Here is a 7592-nt window from a genome sequence, read left to right on the forward strand (position 1 = left end):
ATACAACACATACAACACATACAACACATACAACACATACAACACATACAACACATACAACACATACAACACATACAACACATACAACACATACAACACATACAACACATACAACACATACAACACATACAACACATACAACACATACAACACATACAACACATACAACACATACAACACATACAACACATACAACACATACAACACATACAACACATACAACACATACAACACATACAACACATACAACACATACAACACATACAACACATACAACACATACAACACATACAACACATACAACACATACAACACATACAACACATACAACACATACAACACATACAACACATACAACACATACAACACATACAACACATACAACACATACAACACATACAACACATACAACACATACAACACATACAACACATACAACACATACAACACATACAACACATACAACACATACAACACATACAACACATACAACACATACAACACATACAACACATACAACACATACAACACATACAACACATACAACACATACAACACATACAACACATACAACACATACAACACATACAACACATACAACACATACAACACATACAACACATACAACACATACAACACATACAACACATACAACACATACAACACATACAACACATACAACACATACAACACATACAACACATACAACACATACAACACATACAACACATACAACACATACAACACATACAACACATACAACACATACAACACATACAACACATACAACACATACAACACATACAACACATACAACACATACAACACATACAACACATACAACACATACAACACATACAACACATACAACACATACAACACATACAACACATACAACACATACAACACATACAACACATACAACACATACAACACATACAACACATACAACACATACAACACATACAACACATACAACACATACAACACATACAACACATACAACACATACAACACATACAACACATACAACACATACAACACATACAACACATACAACACATACAACACATACAACACATACAACACATACAACACATACAACACATACAACACATACAACACATACAACACATACAACACATACAACACATACAACACATACAACACATACAACACATACAACACATACAACACATACAACACATACAACACATACAACACATACAACACATACAACACATACAATACATACAATACATACAATACATACAATACATACAATACATACAATACATACAATACATACAATACATACAATACATACAATACATACAATACATACAATACATACAATACATACAATACATACAATACATACAATACATACAATACATACAATACATACAATACATACAATACATACAATACATGCAATACCTGTGATACATATAATACAGGCACATAATACGTGTAATACATATTTTACGTTAAGTAGCATACGCCACAAAATAAATGATTATTCACAAAAAGGATAATGAAAGTATATAAAACGAACAAAGAATTGAAACAGTTAGAAGCAACAAAAAGAGCATAATTTTAAATTGCAGACACATCTATTTCGCGATAAGGCTGGCGCTTTTCTTTTTGTGTAAATATTTTTATATTTTTGTCAAAATACGTCACAGTTCGGTTGTTACGCATGATTTCACACGCACGTTTTCAGCAGCAGCTGTTTTATTCTTATCTTTCTTATCTGTTTAATTATGATTATTCTTTCGTGCTTAGAGCTTGTTTTGATTGTTTGTTTACCTTTTTAAACTAGGTAGGCTTGAATGAATTGTTCCTTGATTTTTTTAACAAATTGAGTATATGGCAGCGTTTTAACATCTAATCTTATATTTTCCCATTGTTTGGAACCCAAAAAAGCTAATGTTTTTTTTCCAGAATTTGTTTGCACACCAGCCCTAAAGTAATTTTGATTTACCCGCAGTCTTGTTTCATAGGAGTGTATGTTTTGTATTGGTGCCATAAGGTTTAGAAAGGTTTCAGGTAATTCATTGCTTTTAAATTTGTGTATCAATTTAAGAATTTCAAGCTTAAATATATCATTCAAATTTAAAATGGAATGTTTATGGTATAGGGGAAGTAGCCTAGTTTTTGGAGGGGTACTGCTTAGGATTTGGATAGCCCTATTTTGTAGGACCCTAATATGATTTAATTTTGTTGGATTTGCCCTTCCCCAAGCAACTATGCAATATTGAAGGTGGGTGTGAATTAAACTATAGTATAGTAGATGTAGTGCATGATTGTCTAAGTAGAATCTCATTTTTGCTATTAGACCTATTGCCCTAGATATTTTTTGCTCTATCATTTTTATGTGTGGTAACCATGAAAGTTTGTCATCTATAATAAGTCCCAAGTATTTTGCTGAATTAATTTGTTTTATTTTGTAGTCCCCAATTTTAATTTTGACTTGACCAGTTTGGTTCTTACCTTCAACTAAAAGGAAATGTGTTTTTGAGTAATTTATGGATAATTTGTTAGAACGAAACCAATGATCAATTTCAGTTAATTCAGTTTGTATTATATTTTCCAGTTGTTTTTTATCGGAATGGGAAGCAAAAAGAACAGTATCATCAGCATACAAGCTGCAATTTAGGTTTGTGTTAGATGGTAAATCATTAATATAAATTTGGAAAAGTAGTGGAGCCAAAATGCAACCTTGAGGAACTCCGTATGAGGCACCTGTGGATTAGATTTTGTTGTCCCATTTTTTGTAATATGTTTTCGACCAGTTAGGAAATTTTTAATTAACAAAAGGGGTAGTCCTCTGACACCGTAATGATTAAGTTTTTGTAGTAAAATTTTATGGTCTACGGTGTCAAAGGCCTTAGCAAGATCCAACAGGATAATGCAGGTGTGATTATGATTATCTTTATTTAATAATAAATTTTCATAAAGTTCAGTTGTAAATGTGAAGTGGAGTGACCTTTTCTAAATCCGTGTTGTTCTTTGGTTATAGTTTTGTTTTTCTTAAAGAATTTTTGCAATTGGTTGTTTATTATTTTTTCGAAAATCTTACTAAATACTGATGTTACCGAGATAGGTCTATAATCACTTGCTGTCAGAGGTCTTGGAATTTTTGGAATGGGGGTGATTTGAGCTTCTTTTAGACAATCTGGGAGTTCAGAATTTTGTATGCATGTATTATAAAGCTTGGTTAAAATAGGTGTTAATAATTCTGAAGACATTTTTATATATTGCATCGGAATGTTGTGAGGACCGCTGGCTTGTCGTGTGTGTAAAGATTGTATGTGTTGTTTTATTTCAAATTCAGTGGTTGGCGAAAAATAGAATGATTCTACTGGTGAATTTGTTTTGCTAATGTATTGATGAAACTTGTGGCTGGTTGTCGGAATTTTTGTTGCCATATTGCTACCTATTTTAGAAAAGTGGGTATTTAGGGTTTCTGCTATTTCAGTTTTACATGTAATTATATTTCCATTTCCATCCTTAAGGTTATCAATATTTTGTTTTGGTGAACTGTTATTTTGTATTGATTTTATTACTTTCCACGTTTCAGCTGAGCTGTTGCTTTGCTGTAATTGTGTTTGATAATACATTTGCTTCGCTTGTGTTTTGATTCGTGTAAGTTTATTGTTGTATTTTTTATATTCCAAAATTTGTTTGTTGTTCTTTGTTTTATAACATTTGCGGAACATTTTATTTTTTACCATAATTGATTTAAGAATTGCCTTTGAAATCCAGGGTTTGGTTGCAAGTTTTTTTTGTTTGCGTGAATTTTGGCGAAGTGGTGCATGTTTATTTAGGGTTACTGTAATCGATTGAATCAATGCAATAAATTTTTGGTTTATACACTTGTCTTCAAAGTTTATGTTATTAAATACCTGTTCTAGATCCTCAAGATATTTGTCAGTTTTAAATTTGGATACATCTCTTTTAGGTTGGGAAATATTCTTAATTTTAGTTGATGTTTGGATGACTAGAAATGTTGGTAGATGGTCTGATATATGGTATTCTATTATACCTGGTGTGATATGATTTAATATAGCATTGGAATAGAAGTGGTCAAGTAAAGAATTTTTCGAATGTTGGTCAAATCGTGTAGGTTTGTTAATATAGATGTTTGTTCCTGTACTTATAATGTTGCTAATGTATGCATTGATTTTTCTCTCCTTTGTATTTAATAGGTTTATATTAAGGTCCCCCCCGACATAAAACTCTTTTTTTTCTGTTTGGAGTTTTTCTAAATTTTGGATAAATTTTTCTTCAAATTTTTCAAAATTTGCCCCGGGGTGCCTGTATACTGTTCCTATAATAACACTTTTTGATTGGTTATTTATAATACTAAACCAAAGGTTTTCACATTGATTATCCTTATCTAGTTGAATATGGAGGTCATGTCTGATTGTTGTTTTGTATTTTGTTTCAACATAAGCAGCTACCCCTCCAGCTAGTGTTGGTGAATCGGAATGTAAAAAATTATACCCAGTTATGTTGTTATCAAAAAGAATGTTTCCTTGACTAATTTTTGTTTCTGATACCAGAATTATATTGGGTCTTATTATTAATAGATTTAATAGCTCCTCTATACGATGTTTGTTTTTTGCAAGACTGCGGGCATTTAAATGCAGTATAAATAAATTATTTGTATTTTTTATGGCATAGTTTAGCGAATTTTCAGTGTAGTATAAACAGTCGTCTATATTTTCCTTATGAATATTTTTGATTTCTAGTTGTTCAGTGGTATTCATAATTACACAATAATATAAGAACATGCAAAAACACTTAAAAAATTTACATACTACACCTTTTCTTCATAAATTTTTGCGATTTGTAGCCAATCTAATTCAAGGCCTGTTTGTAGAAGGTCTTCAGGGGAATCAATTTTGTGCCACCTTCCTTCAACCTTCACAGTTATGGCTCCATTGAAAGTGCCGCAAGCTTCAACCGCCGAGAGGCTTTTTAGGTAGTACATTAGGTTGAATCGTGTATATGTGAGGTCCTCATTGATGTATATTTTTTGTGATACCAGGGCTCGTTTTTGTTTGATAAACTCTTGTCTTTTTTTAAATGAAACAAATCGAGCTATAATCGGCCGTGATTTATCTCCTCTTTTTTTACCGAGTCTATGAGCTCGTTGTATATCCTTTTTCTTAAGTGAAATGTTTAAATCTTGTGCAATATTTATCAATTCCAGTTCCCCGTCGTCATCTCCACCATCATTCTCGCTTTCCGGTACACCATATATCCTGATATTTTCTCTGCGTCCGTATTGATCCAGTTTGTCTAGTTTATATTTTGTGCTGTGAACTTCTTGTTTTAGTTTTTCGTTTTCCTGTTTTAAAATTTCCATTTCTTCTCTAGTGGCTTTAAGTTCCTCTCTTAGCTTCTTAACCTCAGTGTTAGTTTCAGTGGTTTCCTTCTTGATTTCACCTACTGTGCACTGTATTGATTGTAATGTCTCCATTGATGCTTTTAATTCTTTCAAGTCTTTGAGTATATTCTTCAATGTGTTGTCAGTTGGCATTTTCAATGTTTAACTATTTTATCGTTTATTAATAATGTGAAACCTTAATTCGAATGAATGATATACCTTAATTCGAATGAATCGAAAAAATGAAGTCACAGCTGAGATTTGTACCCAAAATAAACAAATTGGCTCTAGTTAAATGTCAGTTTATCTTTGAAACATAAGATCAACTCAAATGGATTAGGAAAGTATAATTTAAACAAAACTTTGTGATTTCAATGAAGTGTGTTTTGTCGACCATACATTATGTTGTACTTTATAATGGTAATAAAAAAATGGTAATATTTAATACTAGCTTATTGGAATATAACTTTTTATGACATTGATTAATGCGTTTATTTTAACTAGAAAAATGCCCATAAAATGCAGACTGGGGTTAACCAGTGGAAACCGCTTGATTTATATTATTAATTGTCGAACACACACTTGCTGATTAGCCAACCCGAACGAATAACGAAAGAGAAAAACCATCTAGCGTTTACAGTCGACCAAACAAAAGACGAAAAACGGTGTTTTGCTTTTGATTTTGGTTTCGCATTAGCTCAAGACGCGTGACCCAATTACATTTAAAAACACGCAGCTTCGGACGGTGAGTAAAACTCTGACAAAAATGAACAAAAAACGATAATGTCACTTACGAAATGGGGGGGTCCGAATTTAAACTTGAACACCAACAGGTTTATTACAAATTTCGTGTCTATAAGTTACAAATTTCGTGTCTATAAGCGCTGTTGAAATTTGTTTTTTAACTCAATATTCTTATAACCTGTGGTGAGACATGAACACACATGTGTGTTTACAACTGAAATCTAGCCCTTCTGAAGCTGCTTTTTGACCAACGATTACGGCTTACGTATCATTAGTACAACGAAAGCCATTGCAGACTCTACACCGAATCTGTCGATCAATGATGCAAGCAGGGCAGACTAGAAAAACAACAAGCCTCACTGCAGGAAAACTAATTTGGGCACTTTTTTGTCCGTACGTAGCTCGGATAAAACTAATTTGGGCACTTTGTTGTCCGTACGTAGCTTAAATAAAACTAATTTGGGCACTTTTTTGTCCGTACGTAGCTTAAATAAAACTAATTTGGGCACTTTTTTGTCCGTACGTAGCTTAAATAAAACTAATTTAGGCACTTTTCTGTCCGTACGTAGCTTAAATAAAACTAATTTGGGCACTTTGTTGTCCGTACGTAGCTTAAATAAAACTAATTTGGGCACTTTGTTGTCCGTACGTAACTTAAATAAAACTAATTTAGGCACTTTTCTGTCCGTACGTAGCTTAAATAAAACTAATTTGGGCACTTTTTTGTCCGTACGTAGCTTAAATAAAACTAATTTAGGCACTTTTCTGTCCGTACGTAGCTTAAATAAAACTAATTTGGGCACTTTTTTGTCCGTACGTAGCTTAAATAAAACTAATTTAGGCACTTTTTTGTCCGTACGTAGCTTAAATAAAACTAATTTAGGCACTTTTTTTGTCCGTACGTAGCTTAAATAAAACTAATTTGGGCACTTTTTTGTCCGTACGTAGCTCGGATAAAACTAATTTGGGCACTTTTTGTCCGTACGTAGCTTAAATAAAACTAATTTGGGCACTTTTTTGTCCGTACGTAGCTTAAATAAAACTAATTTGGGCACTTTTTTGTCCGTACGTAGCTTAAATAAAACTAATTTAGGCACTTTTCTGTCCGTACGTAGCTTAAATAAAACTAATTTGGGCACTTTTTTGTCCGTACGTAGCTTAAATAAAACTAATTTAGGCACTTTTTTGTCCGTACGTAGCTTAAATAAAACTAATTTAGGCACTTTTTTTGTCCGTACGTAGCTTAAATAAAACTAATTTGGGCACTTTTTTGTCCGTACGTAGCTCGGATAAAACTAATTTGGGCACTTTTTGTCCGTACGTAGCTTAAATAAAACTAATTTGGGCACTTTTTTGTCCGTACGTAGCTTAAATAAAACTAATTTGGGCACTTTTTTGTCCATACGTAGCTTAAATAAAACTAATTTGGGCACTTTTTTGTCCGTAC

The 7592-nt window shown here is 32.5% G+C and overlaps 1 long non-coding RNA gene across 1 annotated transcript; it reads left to right on the forward strand.

Annotated features, from left to right (window-relative positions):
• Positions 1-1622: 1622 nt before the first annotated feature.
• Positions 1623-5544, forward strand: LOC146146468 (uncharacterized). The gene is made up of 4 exons (XR_014498705.1): positions 1623-2266; positions 2600-2662; positions 4892-4993; positions 5225-5544. It is a non-coding gene; the product is annotated as an uncharacterized LOC146146468 (long non-coding RNA).
• The last annotated feature ends 2048 nt before the right edge of the window (positions 5545-7592 follow it).

This window comes from Ascidiella aspersa, chromosome 5, assembly GCF_963924565.1.
Source record: "Ascidiella aspersa chromosome 5, kaAscAspe10.2, whole genome shotgun sequence".
Classification (NCBI taxonomy): Eukaryota; Metazoa; Chordata; class Ascidiacea; order Phlebobranchia; family Ascidiidae; genus Ascidiella; species Ascidiella aspersa.